At 39.2% G+C, this 26,343-nt stretch overlaps 1 protein-coding gene and 1 long non-coding RNA gene across 5 annotated transcripts in view; one reads left to right on the plus strand and one right to left on the minus strand.

Annotated features, from left to right (window-relative positions):
* GRIN2B (glutamate ionotropic receptor NMDA type subunit 2B) overlaps positions 1-26,343 on the minus strand; it is a 439,528-nt gene that overhangs the window by 276,682 nt on the left and 136,503 nt on the right. The gene's annotated exons all lie outside the window — the stretch shown is intronic.
* LOC107967468 (uncharacterized) lies at positions 13,916-20,742 on the plus strand. Its single transcript, XR_001707885.3, has 3 exons — positions 13,916-14,235; positions 17,396-17,510; positions 18,753-20,742. It is a non-coding gene; the product is annotated as an uncharacterized LOC107967468 (long non-coding RNA).

Below are 26,343 nucleotides of genomic sequence, written 5' to 3' on the forward strand. Positions count from 1 at the left end.
TTGTTTGCACCACCAAGTCTGTGGTATTTTGTTACCGGGGCCCTAGAAAACTAAAACAGGGACAATACCACCTCCAGCTGAGAACCAAAACAAGGTTCTATGCATCTTCAAGACTCAGTTACACTCATCTTGTCCAAAAACCCTTACTAATCCCTGAAAGGGAATATATAATAAATCTCCACTTCTTTAAGATCCTAGGAACAGGATGTGTTTCCTAGTTCAAAAATTTTCAGATTTTGAAAAGGTAATAGCGTGTATTTACCAAATACTACCTAGCACTATCCTAGGGGTGTCTGGGGCAAGATGCTATAATCAAACACATAAACGTTTCTCCCACAAAACACAAAAATATGAGCACTTTTAAGATTAAATTAAGACTACAAACAGTTTTACAGCACTGTATGTCAGATTTTGCTGCCAAATGAATTCACATTAGTTCATATTTTAATGCTAAATAAACCACAAAAAAATCCTTTGCATATCTGAACCTGTTGGATTGCAGAGTGGCAATTAAGAGACTGTGGACTTGGTCAACTTCCCTTAATAAAATGAAATCCAGAAGGTCCAGGGTCCATACATAAATGGAGACTTCCAGTGAACAGGAGCAACCAATAAACAACCTAAACTTCCTGCACTGGGGTTTCATTTTCCTCATAGGATTCTCCCACTTGGTTCCTGACCCGAGGTGGGTCCTACTCTCCTTGAATCTCTGTCTGACCCAAGTTTAGACAAAACCTCTCCCTTAGTTTCCCTTATCTCTGATCAACTAATCTAAGATTTTCCAAAAGATTGTACCAAATTCCAAGAAATGCCAAAGAGGAAACAAACACAGCCATGCTGACTCTATTCTTGCTAGCTAACTCTCAGAGGCTTACAGTCCCCATGGAGCCCACATGAGCCCCCAAGAGAAAAAGAGACTAGATCAATGGCCAAATACCAATGCCATCCTAATCTCCACCACCTAGGGACACAACCCTATATATTTGATACTTCTCTGGTCTACAGTACAGTGGAGAAGACGTTGTCATTTCTCTGACCATATATAGCCACCTACCCAAGCTCATATATTTATTTAATAAATATTTATTAAGCACCTATTAGTTTCCCCAAATCAACTAAGAACTAGAGATACAACAGTGAGTAAAACACTGAATTTACCCTCATGGAGCTTCTTAGAAATTGTTTTTCTCTGTATTCTGACAGCACGCATTGTTCACCCCTGTTATAGTACTCAATTCATTCTAATTGTTAAGTGTCAGCTTTCCTTACTAAAGTTTGAGCTTGTTATGGGAAGCAACCATGTTCTATTTATTTTTCAAGTATATAGTACAATGCTTGGCCTACATTAGGGAGCTAGATACATGTTGATTGAATTAATGAATAAATGAACTGGGATGAGGGCAAACCCGGTTGCTAAATGCTATCCATTTTCTCTTTTAACTATCTGAAAGGAAATCCTTCCTCCTTTTCCCCACTGCTGAGCCTTTGCTATCTCTTGGCTGAATTGCTTTAACAGCCTGGTAACTAGTCTCCCTGCCCACAAAATCCACCCTCTACACTGCTACCAAGAAGAGCTTTCTATAATAGGAATTTGATTCTTCCCCCTTTTGAATTCTACTGCCCACAGAATGAGGATTAAACTCCTTTGAATAACATACATGGCCCTTTACAGTCTGCCCCAACTGGTTTTTTTCTCATTTTCCAATTTCCTTCTACTTGCTACCATACAAAGTTTGCCCCAGTTACCGAGAACTACTCGATGTGCCTAAAATACCCCCTGCTCTTCCATCTCTGTACCTCTGCTCATGCTGTTCCATTTTTCTTGAATGCTTTCCTACTATTTCTCTCTTCCCGCTCTGTCCCCTACCCTGAACCACCTCCCAACCTGAAAAACTCAAGTATTTTTCAGGGACCAGCTCAAGTGTCATTTCTTACATAGAGTTTCTCTATTTCCTCAGGCAGTCATCTTCATCCTCTGAAACCAAGCAATAGAGTAAAGGTGGATCCCAGGACAGAGGGCTCTGTTCACACACACTTACACATACCATGCAGCTCAGAGGAGCTAATTCTTGGCCCCAAATCTGAACTGTGAAATGCATCCCTCTGCCTTTAAGAGGCAGTTGCTAAAATGCAAATGTCTGAAAGATGCCTCATATGCAAAGGCTAACCTGATGATCCCTTCCATCTTATCAGGGTTTAGTTAATGGCCAGGTGAGCAATAGAATGGGACTGGTGTTAGGAAGAAGGCAGAAGACAGAAAGGAAGAAAAGTGCTACATAAAAAGAGGTAGCATAAAACAAACTTTCCTTATTTCACCATTTGTCTGGGATCAATCCTGGCTCTGTGTAGTAATCTTGATCATTTGGTCATTTAGAAAAATTGTAGCACCAGGCACTGTGCAATGTTCTTTTGGAGCCATATATGATTGACAAAGATATGTCCACTATTCTCAAACAGCTTACAATCTAGTGAACTATTGAATTCACAAGAATTTCAAGCCATCATTCTATCCAGGACCAGAAGTTCTTTTACCCACCAAACTTAAAGCGAAGAAAATATATTCCTTGAGGTTTTTCAGACTTCTAAACATTACTTTCTCTATTACACAAAATAAATATGGGAAGCAATGAAGCTGTAAGAAGCCTGCCATCAACATTCTCGATCTCAGCCATGAAATATGTCCTAATTCTAATATATATAAGGTATCAAGTCAAATCAAAACCAGGGAATGATATTGAAGGCAATTTCATTTCCTCTGCTTTTCTATTCTGCCTTCTGAACTATAAGTATTTCTTAAAGGGCTGGGCCTAAAGTCTTATGAAATTTTTAGCACAAGAGTTTCAAAGGGAATTTGGATGTGTGCAAAAAGAGAAGGAGACAATACCTCTAGGAAAAAATGATGGAATCACACTTTTAATATATTTGGTTAAAAATAATGTTACCACTCTTCTAATATATTAGGTCAAGAGAAGCTGAACAATCTAACAGATTCTGAAAGGCATCTGTAAGGTAGGCCCACCCTCTCAGTTAGACAGTAGTAAAAGATCTAAACATAATCAATCGGGCACATTGTATGTAGCTGTGAGGGTTAGAAGCACAAAATGTAATTGTGAGGGTTAGAAGTATAAAAAAAGTCTATGCACTTACAATCTATTTGGTAAGATGCAGTGTGCCAATGAAGAAAGGTGAATATGATAGAATAAGACAAAGGGTAAAGAGATGAGGAACAGTTAAGAAATGAAGGTAGGGGGTAATACTAAAAACTGTTTATTGAGAAGATTCTACATGCCAAGCACTTTACAACACCTCTGTTAAGTCTCATAAAACCATACAAAAACACAGTGATAAAAAGTTTTCCTCCCTGACAAGATCAGGACAAACAAGAAACTTTGGTTAAGCAACGAACATTTACTCTTTACACATTTTAAGTCAAAATATATAAATGTGCATACATCCGCCAATCTTTTGATATAGGAACAAAGCCTTCTTTTGATCACTAATTTGATGACTGGCGTTCCAATCTTTCTTACATAAATGACACCCAATCCTAGTTGTAATTCCTTAAAGATACTTCTAAGCGTTGAGGATCATTTCTTTATTCCATTGGGATAGCCAAATATTTCAATATCATTTATTGAAAAGCCTTCTTTTTCCATTAAATTACTCTGGCATTTTTATTGAAAACCAATTGAATGCATAAGTATAGGTCCATTTCTGAGCCCCATTCTGTTCCATTGATTTGTATATCTGTTCTTATGCCAATACCACATTGTCCTTTATAGCAAGTTTTAAGGTAATGTAAGTCCCCCAACTTTGTTATTCTTTAAAATTGTATTGACTATTCTAGGTCCTTTGTATTTCCATAAATTTTTTATAATGACATCAATTTCTACCCCCACCCTGAAAAAACCCCACTGGGCTTTTTACTAGGATGGAGATGAGTCTAAAGATGAAGGTAAAGAGAGTTGAAATCTTAAAATACTGATTCTTTTGATCCATAAGCACAGTATAGCTTTCCATTTATTTAAGTCTTCAATTTTTCTCAGCAATGCTTCATAGTTTTCAGGGTAGGGGTCTTGAATATATGTTGATAAATATGTATAATTTTTTCCATGGTTTTGATGCTACTATAAATAGTATTTTATTTAAATTTTTAAATTGATAATTCTCCAGTAATATATAAAAATACAATTGATTTTTGTATATTAACTTTGTATCTTGTAATCTTCCTAAATTCATCTAAGTTCTAGTGATTTTATGTAAATTCCTTAGAATTTTCTGCATAGAAAGTCATGTCATTTGTGAAGGAAGATGGTTTTACTCTTTCCTTTCTCATCAATATTCTATTTCGTCTTTGTACTTTATTCCATATGCTACAACCCTTTGTATAAGGCTGAGTGGAAGCAGTAAAGGCAAACATCCTTGCCTTTTCCCAACCTTGGGGAAAATATATTCACTTTTTCACTATTGAGTATGATGTCAGCTATAGGTTTTCCATACACATCTTTATCAGGTTGAGGAGGATGTTCTACATTTAGTTTATTGAGAATTCTCAACATGAATGAGTGTTCAATTTTTTCAAACTGTTCCCTGCATTATTGAAGTGATCATATATATTTTTTTATATTAATATAATGAATTACATTAATTTTCAAATGTTAAACCAACATAGTGTTACTGGGATAAACACCTCTTAGATATGATGTATTATCCTTTTTATATCTTGCTGGATTTCCATTAACTAATGTTTTTTGAAGATTTTTGCTCCTATGTTCATGAGAAATATTGGTATATAGTTTTCTTATAGTATCTTGTCACTTATTGGTAGGAAAAGAATACTGATAAGGAGTTAGAAAATGTTCCCTCCCCTTCTATTTCCTGGAAGAGTTTGTGTAGAATTGGTATTGTTCTTTCTTTATACGTTTGGTAGAATTCACCAGTGAAGCCATTTGGGCTTGGCATTATCTTTACAAGAAAAGATTTTACCAGGAATTCAGTTTCTTTGATATATAAAGAATGACTTATTATTTTTTTCTTCTTGAGTTAACTTTCATAGTTTTCTATCTCTCAAGGTGTTTGTCTATTTACCCAAGTTGTCAAATTTATTGACATAAAGATGGTTATAATATTCTTTTATTAGCCTTTTAATTTTGATATGATCTATAGTGATATCCCCCTTTCTTGCCTGATGTTGATAATTTATGTTTTATCTCCTCAGTTCTGAGCCAGTCTTGCTAGAGATCTATCAATCTTATTGATCTTTTCAAAAATTCAGCTTTAGGCCAGGCGCGGTGGCTCACGCCTGTAATCCCTGCACTTTGGGAGGCCGAGGCAGGCGGATCACAAGGTCAGGAGTTTGAGACCAGCCTGGCCAACATGGTGAAACCCCGTCTCTACTAAAAATACAAAAAAAAATTAGCCAGGTGTGGTGGCACATGCTTGTAATCTCAGCTACTTGGGAGGCTGAGGCAGGAGAATTGCTTGAACCCGGGAGGCGGAGGTTGCAGTGAGCCGAGATTGTGCCACTGCACTCCAGCCTGCGTGACAGAGCGAGACTCCATTTCAAAAAAAAAAAAAAAAAAAAAATCCAGCTTTAGGCTTTACTGATTTTCTTTAATTTGTGTATACTCTACTTCATTGATTTCCCCTCTTCATTTGTTTTCCTTCTGTTTATTCTGTTTATATTACTCTTCTTTCTCTAGATTCCTAAGGTAGAAGCTTCAGATCATTGACTGTATATCTTCCTTCTTTTGAATATAATCATTTAATTTTATAAATGTCCCTTGAAGCGCTGCATTAGCCATATTGTGCAAATTTTACTATGTTGTTGTTTTATTTTAATTCAGTCCAAAATATATTCTGAAGGCCTTTGTGATTTCTTTTTTGACTCATGCATTACTTAGAAGTTTAATGTTTAATTTCCAAAATTTAGGTATTTTCTAGCTATAGTTCTCTTTAATTCTAATGTGGTCACAGAACACATTTTGTATAATTTCAATCAACTTACACTTGATAAGACTCATTTGATAGAATAAGACTTATTTGATAGAATATTTTCTACCTTGGTAAATATAACATATAAACTAGAAAAGAATGTATATTCTCTCTCCTGTTGTTTGATGCAATATTCTAGAAAGGTCAATTTGGTCAAGCTGGTAGATTATATATATATATAATATATATATAATAAATATATATATATTTTGTGTGTGTGTGTGTGTGTGTGTGTGTGTGTGTGTGTGTGTGTGTGTGTGATGGAGTTTTGCTCTTGTAGCCCAGGCTAGAGTGCAATGGCCCGATCTTGGCTCACTGCAACCTCCACTTCCTGGGTTCAAGTGATTCTCCTGCCTCTGCCTCCCGAGTAGCTGGGACTACAGGCATGCACTACCACGCCCAGCTAATTTTTGTGTTTTTAGTAGAGAGGGGGTTTCACCACATTGGCCAGGTTGGTCTCCACCTCTTGACCTCAGGTGATCTGCCCACCTCGGCCTCCCAAAGTGCTGGGATTACAGGCATGAGCCACCGCACCCGGCCAATTAATCTCTTTTAACCTATCTACATATTTATCTTTAACATGGATTTGTCATAGATAGAATATAGTTGGGTCTTGCTTTGTATCCAATCTGTCAATATATGCCTTTCAGTGGCATATTTAGGCCATTTATATTTAATATTATTATTAATATGTTTGGCTCTAAATCATTTTGCTATTTGTTTTCTTTTTTATCTAGTCTTTGTTTCTTCTTTTTTTTCTTGCCTTTTCTTGAATTGACTGTTTTTTAGAGTTCTGTATTACTTCCACCATTATTAGCTATACTCCTTGCCATTGTTTTGATGGTTTCTCTAGGACTAACAATGTGCTTCTTGAAACTGCTACATTCCTTCTTCAAATAGTATTACACCAGGCCAGGCAAGATGGCTCACTCCTGTAATCCCAGCACTTTGGGAGGCCGAGGTGGGCGGATCACTTGAGGTTGGGAGTTCGAGACCATTCTGACCAACACAGAGAAACCCCGTCTCTAATAAAAATACAAAAATTAGCCAGGCATGGTGGTGCATGCCTGTAATCTCAGCTACTCTGGAGGCTGAGGCAGGAGAATCGCTTGAATCCAGAAGGCGGAGGTTGCGGTGAGCCGAGATCATGCTATTGCACTCCAGCCTGGGCAACCAGTGAAACTTCATTTCAAAAAAATAATAAATAATATTTTGCCACTAAATAGATAGTACAGGACACTTCCAACAGTAAATTTCACCCCTCCCCTCATTCTTAGGGCTACTTATGGCTGTTTTTCATATGTTTCTCTTTATTGCTAATTTTCAGCAGTTTTATTTATAATGTGCCTTATTGTTGTTTTCTTTTTTTTAGTTTGGGATTTACTGAACTTATCATATGTTTTACTTCAATATACATCATAAACCCCACTATACATTGTTTAGTTTTTTGCTTTACATGGCTATTTTTTCAGGATTTTTAATAATGTTTCTAAATTCCCACCAATTTACTATGTCTGATGTTCTTCAATCCATTTTGTAGTTCTAAGTTTATATCTGATACCATTTTTCTTTTGCCTGAAAAACGTTAATAATTCTGAAATACAAATGTACCATTGACTAATTACCTCAGCTTTTTTTTTCCTCTGAAAGCCTTTATTTTGCCTTTACAGAGATAAAAAGATATTTTTGTATCTTTTTAAAAGATATTTTTGCTAGGTGTAGAGTTCTTTGTTGAGAGGTTTTTTTTTTTAATGTTTTTCAGTATTTTAAGGACATCAGTCCATTTTTCCTGACTTGCATATTTTATGATGAGAAGTCTGCTGCTATTTTAACCTTTGTTAGTTTGAATATTATATGTCTTTTTTTCCCTCTGGCTGTTTTAAATATTTTTCTCTTTATTGCTAGTTTTCAGCAATTTTGTTTATAATGTGCCTTATTGTTGTTTTCTCTTTTTTTTTGAGTTTGGGATTTACTGAACTTCTTAAATCTGTTGATTTATAGTTTTTATAAATTGTTTTCACCAAATAATTTCATATAGTTTTAATCAAATGTGGAATTCTATTTTTATGCATTAATTCTTCCAATATTTTTTCTTTGCTTTTCCCTTCTGGGTCTCCAATTATATACATGTGGACTGATAGATAATTTCCTATGAGTCTCTAAAACAGTTCATACTGTTCTTTTTACTCTCTGTGCTTCATTTTCTTTTGCTATATTCTAGATCCTTCATATTTTATTACAATGCCTAATCTACCATTAATCTCATCCAGTTCATTTTTAGTTCAAATATTTTTTCTTTAAGTTCCACTAAGTCATTTAAAAGATGTCTTTCATTTTTCTTCTTCATCATGTTCATGTCTTCCTTTATATCTCTGAACATATTTATAACAGGTCTTTTTTTGGGTGGGGGGGGGGACAGAGTTTCACTCTGTCGCCCAGGGTGGAGTGCAGTGGTGCGATCTTGGCTCACTGCAACCTCCACCTCCCGGGTTCAAGCGAGTCTCCTGCCTCGGCCTCCCAAGTAGCTGGAACTACAGGCACATGCCACCACTCCAGGCTAATTTTTGTATTTTTAGTAGAAACAAGGTTTCCCTATATTGGCCAGGCTGGTCTCGAACTCCTGACCTCGTGATCTGCCTGCCTCAGCCTCCCAAAGTGCTGGGATTACAGGCGTGAGCCACCGCACCCAGCCTGTAATAGGTCTTTTAATATTCTTTACTAATATTGTGAATATCTTTGTTATTTCTGCGTCTGTTTCTACCATTTTTTTCTTGTTTATGGGTCATATTTCCTACTGTGTATGTGTGTATGTGCGTGTGCATATATTCATGTGTGTAATAATTTTTGAAACTCCTGTTTAAAATGTGAGACCTTTTTGGCAGGAAGTAGCATTCAGGTTAGTTTGTTCCTTTTTATGGCATTATCTAATAACCTTTATTTTAGCACTTATTTATCCCTGCCTCTAAGATATGGCTCTTCTGAGATCTCTATTAAGTCTCAGTGAGTTCTTTCTACTCTAGCTTAAGAGAACTAGAATGGCCTCTGGCCCAGTGGGAATTCTGGGAATTGTTCTTCTTATGGCTCCTTGATAATTGTTTTTTTCCCCAGAAAGTAACCTTGTCCAGACATGGAATTTCACCTATAATATGCACAGATTTGAGCAAAAACTCAAAAGGAACCCAGCGCATATTACTGGAGCTCCTTCTAACCTTAGGAATTCCATCCCACGAAACTCTCATGCCGTATCCTCCCCAAATGCTGATCTCTGTCTCCTCAACTCAGTGAAATTGCTGGGTTACTCCTCATTGAACCTCAGTCCTGGAATTATCTCCAGGTAAACAGCCTAGAAAAACCTTACTTTTCTTTTCTCAGGAATAATAATCCTGTGCTACCCATTGTCCAATGTCTAAAAGTAGCCATTTTCTTTTCCCCCTTCCAATTTTCTAGTTATTTATGGTGGGAGGGTAATTTCAGATTGCCACACTCCCTCATGGCTGGAAGTGAAAGTATCACAATTTTTGTTTCTAATATTCAAATCAGATCATATAGTTCCTGCTTATAAACCTTCAGTGGCTTCATATTACACATGAAATTAAATCCAGTCTTTAGCCTGGCCTCTAAAGAAAGATATACATTATCTGGTGCCTGTCTTTTTTTCTGACCTTGATTTCTATCAATCTTCCCTTGCTCACTATATTCTAGCCACATTTGCTTCCTTTCTGCTCTACACTTCCATACTGGAGCCCTTCACCTTGCTGTTAACCCTTCCTAGGCTAATTCTACCATAGAAGAGGCCATCACATAGCGGGCATCCTCTTGTCATTTAACCTCAGTTCAAACTTTACCTTCTCAGTAATGGCTTCACTGAACACAAAATACAAATTAGCTATTCATCCAATCACCTTTCATTGAAAGATCCCATTTTATTTTCTTAATAGAAATTACTACTGTCTAAAATAATTGTTTATTGATGTGTTTCATCTGACCACTCCCAGAGCAGAAGATGTAACTGCCATTAGATCTAAGATATGTCTATTTACTCCTGAATATCCACCACCTAGAAGAGTGTCTGCATATACTAGGTACTCAATATGTGTTGAGTTACATGTTGTTTATTTTTAATGAAAATTCAGAACATAGAGATAGGCTTGTGACCTAGATTGTTAAGAAAAGATGGTGCGGGAATTGAGCCCTTAACGTTGCCGCTGCCCTGTCTTTCTAATTGTTCTTTCTTTGCTCCCACTCCTGCTTTATCATCTGCAGCCCTGGCCTAACAGCTAATTTGAGAAGACCCAATGATAATGCAGGTTTACTAAGTCTTGGTTGAGTATTTGGGATTTATCTTTATCCAAATTAAAATTGGAATCCTCTTCAATGTCCATTTCTAAGAGGGTGATGTGGGAGGGAAGGGAAGTCCTGGGAAGTCCACCTGTTTAGGTTCAGAAAACCTTTCTTTTCCTTTCTCAGATGAAGATATTCCTGAGTTCAGAGAGAAGGATAGAAAGATGACTTTTATCAAAGCAGTTGCTCCATGCTTATACTATGGAGTCCCTACGACAGCTCTCTGACTTAAAGAAAGGACCTGCCTCAAAGAGTCTTCTCCTTCTTCTTCCCAACATGTTGTGAGAAGGTAAAGGAGTGAAGTGGTAAAGTGAGCTGGCAGGTAAGGCAGTAGGGGTAGGAGGGGCTGGGAAGATGGGACAAGAGTCTGTGTGGCAGTTCTAATCCACTCTTTAAAGCACCTGAGACCCACTATCTGGAAGGCAGAGATAGTCTGTCACTGTGTCATCAAAAATGAGTTCTATTAACAAGCTGAATATAGGAGATATTTGACAAAAGCAGGGGACTTTAAAGAAGGATGTATCTAAGATCAGGGATTATAACTTGGGGAGCAACCCAAAACAAAAGCAGGGCACAGTTAGTAAACTCATTCTTATACTTTTTGTTATGATTGAATAATATGGTTTTTGTGAATTGTATTATAACCTGTTAGTACATAGACTCTTTCAGATAAGAAAATTATCAGTACTGCAAAAACTGAAACAAATAAGGTTAACGTACTCATGCTTCTACTTTGAGAAATAAGTCTTTTTCAACACATGACTTCTAGATTTATGATCCTGCAGAAATACCCAGTGATACCATTTCTTTCATTTCTTAATGAACATGAGAGTCATAGAGAAACTATAGCAAATATAGTAGGAGAAAAAAACAAATGTCCTAATATTCTCTGGAGCAAACACAAGCATTAGTTTTTCTTTCACACATATTAGCTTATCTTTAAAAGATCTTATCAGAAGAAGAAGGCCAAATGTATCTGTGTATATATATTGACACACAAAATATGTATCTGTTCTATATTACATTTTAGATATATGTACACCCTCCCCAGCTAAGAAACTAAGCCACAAGATAGCATCAGGCATACATACAGATCAAAAGCCCTGTTAAAGCAGGCTTAATTCACGGGCAACATTTCTGCCTGAATATTCCTTAAAGAATCTTTTTTCTGCAAGAGAAGAGGAACTAAGGCCTAACAGGAAAAATCTCAATGCATATAACATCGTGGTCATCTGCCCTGCCTTATCACAGGTACATATGGAAAAATGCAGGTGCTGTAGTTTGACCCTCCAAACCTTTGTTGAAATTTGATCCCCAATGTTGGAGGTGGGTCCTAATGGGAAGTGTTTGGGTCATGGAGGTGGATCTCTCATGAATGGCTTGGTGCCCTCCTCAAGGCAATGAGTGTGTTCTCAATCTATTAGCTGTTGTGAAAGTCCCCCTAAGAGCAGGTTGTTAAAAAGAGTCTTGCACCTTCCTGCTTCCAATCTCCCACCTCGTGGTCTCTGGACACACCAGCTCCCCTTCACCTTCCACCTTCAGAGGAAGCAGCATGAAGCCCTGACTAGAAGCAAATGCTGGCGCCATGCTTCATGTACAGCCTGCAGAAGTGTAAGCCAAATAATCCTCTTTTCTTTATAAATTACTTAGCCTCAGGTACTCCTTTATAGCAACGTAAATGAACTAAGACAGCAGGCAAGTTAATTTTCTGATTCTCCATAGAACCAGTACAAGTAAATTCTAAGTTGCCCCGAATGACAATGACAGAGCTGGGAGAATTCTCAGTGTTTATTAATTGCTGGTGATCCTCTCTTCTAGGATCCCCTAGAAGATGCCAGCTCAGGCCCAACAGGCATGGAGTCACAGAAGAGATTACTAAAACCAAGGGCTATGGAGAGGGAGATCAGCATAATGCCAGACCAAGCAACACTCAATAAATGTGATGGATTGAAAGGGACTGAAATTGAGTAGGAGAAAGGGAACACGTTAGGAATAGGCAAGGACAGTAGAAGAAGAAAAAGAGGCTCATGTGGGGGAGCCTGGTGACTGCCACCCACAATTCCCTCTAGACCAATGTCATAGGCCCCTTGTCTGCACCAGGCCAGACCTGGCCACCTCCTTGGTGAAAGGTTTTTAGTCTCTTCTTATTCAGCCTTATAAACAGTGTGTGCTGACATATCCAGAAACAAATATTAATCTGACTGTTCTTAAGAGAAACAAATCAGCAGGCCCAAAATAAATACAATAAGCAGTACCCTGTGTTTCATTAGTGTTCTATCATCTTTTCAGGAGAATGTGCCTTTGGAAGAAACACTTTCATATGTCTGTTCCAAAATACAGGCTTCCATATATAGATGGGCTTTTCTTTCTTCCCCTGGTGGTGAAGGGCAGTGGGGGGCAGGGTAGCATGTTTTTGTAAGTTTATTTTTATTTATTGGTGCTGGCCAACAGAAGTAGAAGGATAAATTTAAAGAAAGGTGGTGTTTACAAATGAAAATAGAGTCCATGAAAATTTAGCAACTTTCTAAGAACTATGTTTCTTCTTACACGTATTTATTCTTATTATAAGAACATTATAAAGCATGCTCATAAATCAAAGAATTATTAAAAAGATACAGAAGAACATTTACATCATCTGTGCTACTTTTCATTCAGATATAACATTATTTTGGTGTCTATATGTAATCTGCTTTAAATGCTCACATCTTCATAGTACAAACATGTATTCCTCCTCATCTCACCCTTATCCTCTGAAATATACCACATCAAACATAGTATTCGAGAGTGTACACCTTCCACACTACTACTGGATAAAACCTCCCAGAGTAGAGACCCCTCATGCCCACTGGATGGGAGTTTGAAGTCTAGAGTCTGTCTGTCTGATTTGCCACTCTATTCTCAGTGTCTAGTATAGTGTCTTGAACACAGCAGGCACTCAATAAATATTTGTTGATTATAATTTTAACCTGCCTTTTTCATGTATTTATAGAAATGACATTTTCCTATTTCATTATTATTCTCTTCTATAACATGATCTTTAATGGTTGCTTATCATCTATACCATAATTTAATTTAACCAGCCCTTCATCACTGAACATGTAAAATGTTTCAAATTACTCACCGTGATAACTAATGCTATGACGACCACCTTTCAAGTAAATATTTTTGCATTGTCATAGGATCAATTTCTGTAAGTTGAATAGCAGTAATGGGTATACATATTTTGAGGCTTTTATTGCCAAACTGTCTTCACAAAGGTCACTCCAATTTATATGTTTACCATGAAATTATGAAAGTCTCTATTTCCCTGCACTCACACCAACACTATATATTTTAATTTAAAAAAATCGTCATTCTGATGAATAAAACATATCATGAATAAATAGTATGGAGGAACAAAGGGGATCATGTAAAAATGGCTCAGTATACTGGATGATATACAAATGTTCATTGTTAAAGTAGTTATTACAGTGGTTGGAAGCTTCTTGAGAACAGTGTCTAGCACAGTGCATGACATATGATATGGTATTAAAAATTATCATCCCCTGAACTGAAAGTAGACAGAGGATGTAGACTTGTATTAACTCATGGGTATATCATCAACCTGAACTAGAAAGATGCCTGATCACTAAAACATCTCACAATTTCAATCCTTCCACTCAGAGGTAGGTACTCAAACAAGAGAATTGCTAGGTCCATTGTCCAGGCCTGGTCCTCACGAGGAGATGAATACCCTAGAACCTGGCTTAGGACAGTCACAATGGGCCTCGGAACCTTCTTCCTCTCCATCTCCTCTGCATATTGGCCTTTTGCTTATTCCAGTTTTGCTCTCCAGCCCTTCCCTGATTCCCAAGTCTGGTTCTTTAAGTTAACTGAGAATGTGTTCTGTTACAAATTCAGGTGTGTTCTCATTAGTTTTCCTGAATGACCACTGAGCCCAAGATACTCCACATCTTGAATTCCTACTATCTGGCTTATCTCCCACCCTGACCTAAAACGAGGCTGTCATCATGTTGCCACCTGATAGGTAACTTTTAACAAACAGCAGGTGCAAACACGGGACTGATAGAAACAAACAACATCCTTGCAACCGAAGGGGCTCAACAGCCCCCACTTCACTCCCATTCCTACCCCATTTTACAGATGCAGAAATGAAGGCCCCAGAGCATAAGGGACTTTTCCACAGTACCACGGATTGTTAATGGCACAGCAGGTATCACAGGTCCTTCCTACTACCCCAGGATTCCTCCCTAATGAAGATTACAGATGAAAAAAAAATGAAGGTCATTCCAGCGATGCTTTCTGAATGTGGTCAAAAGTGTGTCATTTGAAAGTTTGCTGCCTGGTGCTGTACATATGCCCACTGCCTACAGAAAAGGTGCAAGGTGAAAACACAGTAGTCTCTTTGCTAACTTTTTTTTTTTTTTTTTTTTTTTTTTGAGACGGAGTCTCGCACTGTCTCCCAGGCTGAAGTGCAGTGGTGCGATCTCGGCTCACTGCAAGCTCCACCTCCCGGGTTCATGCCATTCTCCTGCCTCAGCCTCCTGAGTAGCTGGGACTACAGGTGCCCACCACCACGCCCAGCTAATTTTTTTTTTTTTTTTTAGTAGAGATGGGGTTTCACCGTGTTAGCCAGGATGGTCTGGATCTCCTGACCTCGTGATCCACCCTCCTTGGCCTCCCAAAGTGCTGTGATTACAGGCATGAGCCACCATGCCCAGCCCTCTTAGCTGACTTCTAGAACTAGAAGAGGCTGTCCACAGGAAGTTCCACCAGCAGCTTTAGCTCAAGCTCCAGCAACACATCAAAGGGCCACGTCACGTTTCACTTATAATGCAGGGTGTCATCTTTGACCTACATGTGACTGCACCAGTGTTATTTCCCACTCTGGGCCCGCATATCAGCAGCCCTGACACTGCCTGGGTTCCCATCTTGTCACTGTCTGGCTGCAGTGGACCTCGTCCCTGGGTCAACTCTTGTCTTGTTTACCTGGCTAATTGTCTTGGTGCTCTCCCTTCGGCCCTTTCACAGGTGAATATGCAGGGAACAGAGGGGAAGGTTTGAATGAATTAAATCTGAGAATTTTGTGCCTTTTGTCCAAGGATTTCAGAGATAGCCACTTTATAGCCAAACATTTGGAAGCCATGATTTCTGTCTTCCAAAAGCAATCACCATCTAAGCCAGTAAATCTCAACTTCTGTATATTAGAATCAACTGGAGAGCATATAAAAATAATTCTAATGCCCAAGCTGCACCCTGAAACAATTACATCAGACTCTTTATGGGAGCGACCCAGGCATCTGTATTTTTTTAAACTCCCCAGGCAATTCCAAAGGGCAGCCAAGTTTGCGCATCTCTGCTCTAAGTGTGGGCCAAGGAGCCTTCTCTAATTGGCCTTCATGTGCCAAGGACAGAGCACCAGCAATTAAAATAAGAAACAGGAGAGTTAAATCGGTCTTGCTTTTCTCATTCTCTTTCTTTCCCCATTTTTATAACAGACTGTAATTCAACTGGCTCAAAGAGCTATCTACAATCTATGGAGCAGAAATAATCCCGAAGGAAAGGAACGCCTCCATCCCACAGCCTTCTCTTTTTCTTTTTTTAAAACATTGACCAGTTTTTGTCCTTACCCTCAGATTACAGAGCTTTCTTGATTTGAAGTTCATATTTTCCTGGGATCCTAAAATGAGTGGTACAGAAAAAGCTGAGGCGCACGCACCCTCATTTATCCTGAATCCTGTCTATCTTGTGAGCATCCCCTAAAGGGAGCACGTGCCTGGGAAGAAGTTTCTGGGAAATAATATTTAATATCCAAGCCACAGTTGTCTCTTCCTTACCTCTTTCCATTCACAAAAGGGTTTTATGTAAAATAGAAATTCATTTGCTACCAGCCCAGCCCAGAAAAAAAACAGGCATCAGGAGAAAACCTCACAGAAAGGGCTCTCGGAAGGCCACGGAAATGGCAGCCCCACAGACATAGACCCACGTGCAACGGGGAAAAGGATGAGCTTGGAGAGAACATCAGGAAGGCACCCCCTTTAGCCTTCAGACCTCTCCAGTTCTGGGGACAGGTACTTAAATTAGCATTCTCAGGGAGAAAGGCAGGGATGGATGTAAAGAGGCACAGGAGTTGTATGAGAGGGAAGACATAGCACATTAAAAAAAAAAAAAAAAAAAAAAAAAAGCCATCAGGAATATGTCCTAATTTGGAGAAACAGGCCACATTGCCATGGCAACTCTGAATCTCCACAAGGCAGCCAGGCATGCCTTTAAACATCATGTTAAATAGTTCAACTATGAAGAAGAAGAAAGAAAAGAGTGTAAGGGAGGGTTGAGAGAGGAGGAAGAGCCCTGAAGCCTGCTGAGGGCCAGAGGGAGAGGCTGCCCAAGGCCCAGCCATTCTTCAAGAGAAATTTCATACAGCAAAGCTGCAAGTCCTGAACTGGATCTTTTCTCTCTGATCTGGGCAGGTTGGGGACTGCATTTGTATGTAGTTAACCTGTATCTTCAGAAAGATTCTCCCAAAGCCACACAGCTGCCAGCCCAGTACTCCTCACCCTCTTTTCCAGGACTGTCCTCAGGGCTGCCAGCCCCACAGCAAACCTGCCTGCCATACTCAGGCCTTTCCCAGGAGACTTGACGGGCATGTGATCTTGTGCCATCGGGGAAGTGAACCCAGCAGTCCTGAGGGCTGAGCACAGCAATTATTCGGCCACACCTGTAACCATGCATGGAACACTGGTTAGGAATTCTGGCCTAAGGCGGAAGAAAAAACATTTTATTTATTCAAAAAATGTAAAAGCCACCTGGAAACCATGCCTAAATGAAGTTATGCCATGTGTGGTCCTTTGGGATCAAGCCAGTGATGCTGGCAATTCAGGGAAGAGTTTTCTGCGTGGCTCTGAATCTTTGGAAAATAGGAATAAGAATATAAAACTGTTCTCCCATCTGGAACATTAATTACTCAAATTATGCACTTAATGTTCAGCATTCATTTCACCCTGCAACTAGTTCTCAATCACATTGCCTTCCACATTACTTGGTCTCTTTTTTCTTTCAGAAGTCTCTCCCCTAGTCCTTCTGGCCTGTTTGCCTGCTCTGCCTTTCTCCTTTTCTCTTCTGTTGGGACCTGGAGATCTTCTGACAGAGGCCTGTGAGCTGAGCAGCTCCAGCAGGTGAGGGCCAAGCCAGAAGCTGAGAAGGAGAAGCAAATGGTCCCGTGCCTCATGGCACACTCAGATGCCACTGTGAGAAGTGGTGTGTGTCATAGGTGTCCAGGTAACCTGATGAGCCCCGTACGGCCCGGGGAATGGAGAATGCATTCTTCTCTTAGCTTAACAACAACAATAATAATAGAAGCAGATGGGTGCACTGCTATCCCCGGGCTCTCTCTTTCTTTTTGTTCATTGGCTTACATCAAATCATTTTCTCTATAGATTTATTCTTAGCACACAAAACTGAAATTTCCACTTGCTCTGCTGTGCTCTCTCTGAAACTTTCCATTCCATAAACATCCCACAACCCAGAATGAGTCCATCTTATCTGTCCTGTATGGCCCTGACTCAAGGCAGAGGCCTCAAGGCCTTTAGGGGGCTTCACTATATCCCCAGCTAAAGGAAATCACACCTCTCCCACAAAAAACACCCTCTCTTGGCCCTATCTCCTCCAACCAAGAGCAGATCTTTCTCTGAGACACGTCCTCCTCCACCACTTCACACATGCATGTCCTGGCCCAAACCACAGTCCCCCTGAGTCCTGCATTTCTGCACTTGTACAACAGTCTCTACCTCACAGGATTGTTGGGAGGCATGCATAAAATATCTGTGGGGGAGGGAGGCATGGTGCCTGGCCCATTTGCAGGCTGGCAATCAGAAGGGCGCCCTTCTCGGCCAAGCACTGGACAGAGTGTTTAGTGAGGTAAGGCATTTCCTTCTATGTTAACCATACATGGCTGGCATTATTCCTGTTTTAACAGTGAGGAGCCTGAAGTTCCAAAAGGTTAAGTCATTGCCTAAGTTCACACAGACAGGAGCCAGCAAAACCAATTTTGACTTTCAAATTCACTGTCCTTAACCATGGCCTTCCTCTCGATGGTGGTGCAGGATGTCCAAATAGAAGGGCTTGGGGTTGGCGATCTGTTCAAAAGGCAGGGCTCAGCAGCTGTGCTGAGGCAACACCACATAGCAAACACATCTACATTCAACATGTGTATTTATTTGGGATGGCTGCTATGGTGTGGGGAGAGGAAGGGGTTATAGCTGATGGAAATCTGTGAACAGCTAGAAGCTCCTACCTCCCTGCCTCCCTAGGAGCGGCCGTGGGCACACTGCGTTTCTAACAAATGCAAATAAATATTAAATATTTGTTTAATAGAAAATACCATGCATTCTTTGACTGCAATTTTGCTTTTTCTCTAGTTGGATCTCCATGAATTACCAAGGGATGTAAAGACTTAGAAGAGAGTTACAAGAGGAAATGTAAAACCATCCATTTTTACCAAAATTAAATGTGCAAAAGGCTACATATTGGAGGGATGAGGACAGGAAAGAATAAGAGGTAAATAGCAAATGGGAAAATGAGAAAGGAAAACAAGTGTTTAACAAACACTACTTAAAATTCTCCTCAAGACAAAGCCTGAAGCACAGTCAGCCTCGGCCCAAAGCACCTGCGTGGTCCATTTTCCACCCTTAAAGCCCCTGATATTCCCCTGGATGCTTAATTCTCTGAGGAAAAAACCCTAGTCTAAATCCATTTGATCCTGAAAACACAAAGGTCCATATCCGAAGCACCCCAGTCCTTCAGTGTAACCTTTCTTACCTTCCTAGTTCTCTCTCCTTTCCTCAGTTGAATAACCTGCATTTTAAAAATAACTGAATTATCCATGCATTGTTTTACCACATTACTTCAATGGCCTCTTCTGATTACAGCGCCAACCTTCTGGCCTCCACTTCCTACAAAATCTGTCTCTTCCTGTCTGTCTTTTCTCCCCACCACCCCCCGATCTTATCTATTCCCTTTCCTGTCACCTCTTCAAGGATTAACAGGGTGAAAACACTCATTCCATCAGCAGTCACTGATGCTCAGGTGTGGCACAGGAGAATTTCTAACATGGCCTGGAAGCAATCTAATAGGAAGGGCGAGGAAGGGGAGTGGATGGAGAAGCCAGATGTCTTGCCCAAGAAATATCTGTATTTCAGGGTGGTGTGTAGAGGAAACTACCAGCTTGCTCCCAGTGCCCTGCTGATGCAAAGCAGCATAAATCTGCCTCTTCCCCTCTTACATATTATTCCAGGCACTCCAGCATTCACATACTCATGTTCACTGACAACTGCCCCTCTTGGAAGCACTCCACCAGGGAGCTCATCAGATAGCAGTCATTTAGCAAGGCCCCCAGTGCCTGAACCACTTTTTTTGCCAGCATATTCACCCATTCACTCTGCCAACACATGGCAAAAGAGGTGCCACCAAGGACTCTTCTGTTTATAACACCTACTGATCACACTCTGAGGTTAAGTCAGCTCTGGCACTGTGAAGCATACATGTGCAGAAAGGTGAATGAAGCTACAGCAAAGAATCCGTGATCTCTACAGTAGCCTGGCAGGCTGATTTTCTATCACCTAAAATTAATTATATGGCATAACATGCAGAGACATCCACAGAACAAGGGAGACAGGTTGGATCAGGGCTAAGAAGTACCTGAATGAGAGTGATGGAGCCCAGAAGCAGCTTTACCATGATTACTTACACAGAGGAGAGGTTGGGCTAGAATATTTTCCAGTTGGAGAAAATTTGAAAGTGGTTCAATCAGTGAAATGTAACCACACATACAATCATCATGGTGAAAATCCCTGAGATGTTTTTCAGCTCCCTCTAGCCAGAATATGAACAATACCTAATGATTGTGCAGTGCTTATAGCTCAACGAAGCACTCTCATGTATCTCATTTCAGTCATTACATCATCCATTATTTTATGGACAAAGCAGCTTTGGCTCAGAGAGGTTCAGTGATCTGCCCAAGGTCATGCAGCTGGCAAGAGGCAGAGACAAACGGAAGCCCCAGGTGTCAGACAAAGGTCTTGTGACTGCACGCCTCAGATTGATGCCACCATGGTCCACAGTGCTCAGAGAAACAAGGACAGGAACAAGAAAGGCCCAAAGAACCGAGAACAATGTGTGTACTAAAGCCATCCAACAGCATCAATTGACTATAAAAATTCAGCTTCTTTAGTGACTCATAACCAGGTCAAAGCTTTGATTTTATTGAACGGTCCAGTAAGCTCATTCAATGGACATAAAAAAATCTCCATAATAGAAAATACGCATATGCATGTATATTTATCCCATATAGAAACCATGGGATATTTTTATACTTGAATCTTTTGGAATAAAATGTAATATTTCTCCCCACCTAGCTAGAAGGAGAACAAGTGAGTTTACCTTAGAGTGAGAGATCAAACCACTTGTAACTCAAAGGGTGAGGTGTGTTTCGCTCCATCTCTAAGAGGGCATTATGCATGCCACCACAGTGCGTAACGTACTGCTCTGTTTCAGCCTGTGCCTCTCAGTTCTGCCCCACCCAGCCCTCCATATCACTGGGGCCAACTTCACTCCCTCTGGATTTTGTTCATTCGGTAGGGATCCAAGCATTCTAGAAACATGGAGCTGGAAAGGAATTCAAGGTCATTTTGTTGAAAGGAAAAACAGCAGAATAAAATAGGTAAAAATTCCAAGGCTGAGAAACGTGCCTTGGATGCTTACTGTGAATTAGGAGGTGGCAGTAAATGAATGTATCAGTGCAGGGGACCTTGTAATTCGTAGACAAAGATACCTGATTTAGATCCTGGCTGCCCCTCTTACCTGCTGGACAACTTTGACAACAACTCAACATCTCTGGGCCCCAGTTTTCTTGTATATAAAATGGGAGTAATAATAATTACCTCACAGGATTATAGAAAAATAAAAACAAGATCATTAATGTCATATGTTAATTAATATAATGCAATTAAATAATATAGCCACTGTAATAAAATAAAAAATAAAGCACACAGCAAAGTACCTGATCAGTTCCAGTTAGGTTACTTTCTACATTTTACATGTCTAAAAATCACTGGATGTTTCTTTACTGATTGGTTCCAAAAATAATACTACATAGCTGACTTTTATCTTTCGTATGCTACATTCTCTGAGTTTTTTGTTGTTGGTGGTGATGGTGGTGGTGTTCTCTCTGAGCCTTGAATTGTTTGTCCTATCATTTTTTACATATTTCTAAAAATATAAGAACACCTTCAGCTCCATTCTCCAGAGGGCAGAAACAAGAAGTAAAGAAAAATTGTTCCTCACTATGAGTATGAATAACGCCCTATAGCCATGTGTTTATTAAGTAATCATAGTTTTCCTCTTTTTACAAATATATATTGGAGCAGCATGAGATTCCTGTACATCAGTGATATGACATGATATTAACTCAAAGCAAAGAAACATATTTTTCTTAGCCTAAGCAGCCTAGTTGTAGATGAATGTGAAGTTATGTTGGGTTTTGTAACACTAAAGACAACTTGATGAGCCCCAGGAGATGCAATTCTCATTGTATGGCTGAAGAAGCTGAGACCTAATGAATGATTTATCCAAGATCACACAGCTAGCCATGCCGGAGCCTAAACTCTAACCCAGTGTTTCTAACTCTCAGATAAGCCCTCTTACCTCTGTACCACACTTTTGAAATAAACTTCCAACCAGAAAGTTGTGTAGATTCTATTTTCTCAGATTATTGATGAATATGTCACACGGGACAGAAATAAAAGGCTTGCTAAAGTCAAGACACAGTACATTGATCACTTCCCCCCCAATCCTGGAACCTCATCAGTCTGTCACTGCTGGAGATGATGATATCCCATAGGACCTCAGTGCCACACTTTTCACTGTGCTGTAATTTCTGTCAGAGAAAGAAGACACGAGCAGAGCCCTTACCTGTCAGGCTCTAGCCTAACAGTTCAGGGGACGCATCTCGATCCACAGCTCTTAGAAGCGATTTCCTTGGAAACACTGCCTCTAGCAACAATATCTACACCAGTGCTTCCCAAACACTAGCCCATGGATCAATGACAATCCATGATAAAGTTATCACTGGCCCACAGAAAAATGAGAAAAATAAAAACAATGTATTGGGTTGTTGACACAGCTAGATGTATTCAATTTAAAGGACTGTTCTTTATTCTGAGATCATGTATTTCTTAGTTTTGTTTGTAGTTTCCATATCCTTTGTTTTTTTTTAAAAAATGTGGTATAGGACTATTTTTTAAAAGTCGAAATTGGAAAAATAACAATTCATCGTGCTACATCATGCCACCACTGCCACTATCATTATAAAATAATTAGTCTGCAAATTGAGAAATCAGAAACCTCTCCTCTAAGCAACTGGTAATAGAGGCTGTGTGCCTGGAAGGAGCAAAGTCCCCACCAAGACTGGTTCCCTCTTGGCCAAAAAGGAGGCTTGACGAAGGGACTGCCACTGCCAGTATGGGTCATGGGACATCAGGGAGCTTCGTATAACCATATCCCAATATGACACTCTCCACTCAAGTATCTTGTGAATTCAGCCACATAGGGGTTTCATTATGTTACAGTTCAGACTTCTGTTTTAAATTATTTGCTTTCATTTTTCACTTCAATTAACGTAGGTGGGTAACCACCTACCAGGTGTCAACATCACCAGCAGTTTTGATATGCATTATTTTTCTTAGTCCTATGAGATAAGCCCTTAAAATGTCCAAGGTATACCATACCCGGCTTTTGTAGCTCACTGCCGCAAACTTTTCATGATCGTCCCCCAGATCTTGGTTGCTCAAATTCAATCTTCCTCATCTAATTTCTGTGCCATTTTCTCCTTTTGTGATGCATTCTGCATACCACTATTGATTAAAACACTATGCATGTTCATCTATTTCTCCAGCTTCACCATACCCTCAGTGATTTGTACCACATCTAACACATAAAGGATGTTCTGAATGAGTAAAACTAATCCTAGACCACTTTCCAAAAAGCTAATCATTAGATAATTTGATGAAATTATCAAAATGTTGACTTCTTGCATAAAAATAAACCTGAAAAGTAGGCTAACTTCTACAGTTCATTACGGAAATAGGGTGAAAATGCGGTCTAGTGAAGTGATGGCAAAATTAATTAGGAGAATTATAATGAGATAATTCATATAAAGCTCTTACACATAGCAAGGGCTCCATACATAATAGTTTTCCTTTTCCAACTCCTTTTCTGATTAGTTGCTCATTGGAATGTTGTGGAGATTGGTTTTTCTTTTCTTTTTTTTTTAGAAAATCTTACTGTTCTCAAAACACTGCTTTTTAATTTTTTGTGGTGTTTTGTTTTTTTTTTAATTTTTACTTTTTAAAATTTTTTATTATTTATTTATTTATTTATATTTTATTTTAAGTTCCAGGATACATGTGCAGAATGTGTAGGCTTGCTACACTGGGGGGAAAAAAAAAAAAAAAAACACTGCTTTTTAAAAACATAATATCAACACTGGGCCCAGGAAAATCACCTCAAAAACACCATTTTGGCTTTTCTTATGTTCTCCTGAATCCCCATACACACCACACACACACACACTCGCACAGACACACACACAAATACTCACTTTCCAAATTTTGGTTGACATCTGATTGCTGATTACTATGAGTGTGATCTTCCAGAGAACTGTGTCCGCATCAAGTACCCCTAGGGGTCATTCCCATTTGATTCTGTGTTAATATTTTTATAATTTTTGTATTTTTATAATATTTTCACAAAATTTCATAATTTTTCCATGAGGCCACATCAGAAGCTTCTTCAAAGTAAAGATTAAATATACCTTTTTTTCTTAAAATGTCTGCACCTTCAGGCTTTCACAGGATATTAAATCAGTGTGACAGCACTTTTAGGAGCATAGGTAAGCTACTAGAAGATGAGCACAATTTAATTCTAAGAATACCTGGTAGTTGATAAATATTAAACAGTCAGAAGACAATTTAGGGCTAGAAGCACCAACATTCTAAGAGTCATGTACGATTATTATGTCTGTTTTTGAAAGAGGCATTTTTAAAAATATTAGGAACACGTTGCAAATCTATCAAGATCCCATCATTTGTGAAGTCCAACATGACTTAGATTTTAACAATTTGTTTCCAGCCAATCACCAAATCTCTTTGAAATGTGTCATGTTATATTGGCATGCTTGTCTCTTTCTGTTTGTGCCTATGTATTCTATTTACACCACCCAGGGTAAAGTGATGTTTAATACTCGTTTTAATACCAATGTTATCAAAATATATTTTAGCCTACATTCAACAGCTCTGGAGTAGGCCAAAACCTTTTCTCCTCATTAACACCTCAGTGAGAGTCCCTTGCCAGGATCTGGCTAGGAGGCTTATATCTGACAAAGCTTAATGAAGTGTTAATGAAGGGAAACCATCCCAGGCCATTTAGAGCTTTATTCAGAACAGATTTAAGAGTACTCAGTAAAAAGCTTTAATAGTGGCTCTTTTTCTTCCCCAGGTGGGGACGGATAAGGTGAGAGGCTGTAGACTTAACTTGGTCATGTTTGGCTTGAATGGTTTTGCCTTTTGTTCACTAAACTGAGGTTTAATCCTTCTCCTTATTTTAAAATTCCTCTGTATGGGTCCATTCCTCCGTATGGGCCTATGAATTCCTCATTCTAGATAGCTGCCCAAATTTTCCAATCAATGTCTAGGCCCTTAAGCATGCACTGTTAACATACGCATAGCTTCTTTTTCTTCCCTTTAAGTAACTTCTTCATCCTCTCTAGTCCCATCAAAGCTATTCATTTAACAGAAAACCATCAGCCAAGGTCTACAAAGAATTCCGTGGCCAAATCCTCTGCATTCCATTTGACTGCCCTGTGCTGACATTGAACCACTCATCACTCATAGCCATTCAGCACTCTTCAGTGTAGCTTACATGGTTCTCTTCTCTTGCAGCCATTAACTTAGGGGCCAGAAGACCTACATTCTAGTCCTAGCCTTGCCACTTAATATTTCTCCATCTTTGACATATCATTTAACTTTTCAGAGACTTATGGTGATGATGGGGATAGTGACAATAGCTATCTTCACTTTTCAGAGAGAGAATTTGAGATGCAGTTTCCCATACTGCACAATCGTTATGAGTATCAAATTAAGGTAAAGTATATAAATTTACTTTGAAAACTGTAAAACATCATGAAATGTAATATTTTGTTATCTTTATCTTCTACCTTCAGCCACATGTACCGTAGTGTTCCTTCCTGTTCTCTCTTCCAATTTTCCTTTCCTTTCTTTCTGGAAGACTCCCTGCTTTTCCAGTATGAATTTCTGCTGTACACGAATTTCTCTGCATACTTGAGCACTTCTTTCCTAAGTAACTCATTATAAGAATGCTTCAAGATGAGGAGTGAAAGGGCTGACCTCAGGGTGCCACATTTGGAGGAAATAAAAGAACTATCTATGGCCTGTGAGTAGTTGGGACACACCAGTTTCTGGAGTTTTCTTTGATCATTGAAGAGTCTCACCCAAATAGAATTTAGATTATCCAAATTTTTTTTCCATCTGTCTGCCTACGATTATCAGAAGTTCATATAATCTCTAATATATAGGCTTTCTACTATATACAGCCCCAAATGTCATTAATATTAACTTTTATCAATATCAATATATATTATTAATATACTTTCAGTCAATTATCTCAAACCACATTAAAATATCATATCCTCCCTCCCTACCCTAGTCCTAATTTCAATTTGCCGTTGTCCTCACCTCTAATCAGGAGAGAGAAGAGATAGCAATTCATTACATCATATTATCTGTAGACTATGAACTATTAGAGAGGACTGGTATTTTGTTGACTTTAAAGTTCTACTAGAACTGATCTGGTAATCTGGAAAAGTAGGCCAGCTCCAGGAGAGAATTGAGATGTGGCCTCAGGCAAGTCACTTAATCTTTCTTGGCCTCAGTGTCC

The sequence above is a fragment of the Pan troglodytes genome, chromosome 10 (assembly GCF_028858775.2).
Source record: "Pan troglodytes isolate AG18354 chromosome 10, NHGRI_mPanTro3-v2.0_pri, whole genome shotgun sequence".
Taxonomy (NCBI): domain Eukaryota; kingdom Metazoa; phylum Chordata; class Mammalia; order Primates; family Hominidae; genus Pan; species Pan troglodytes.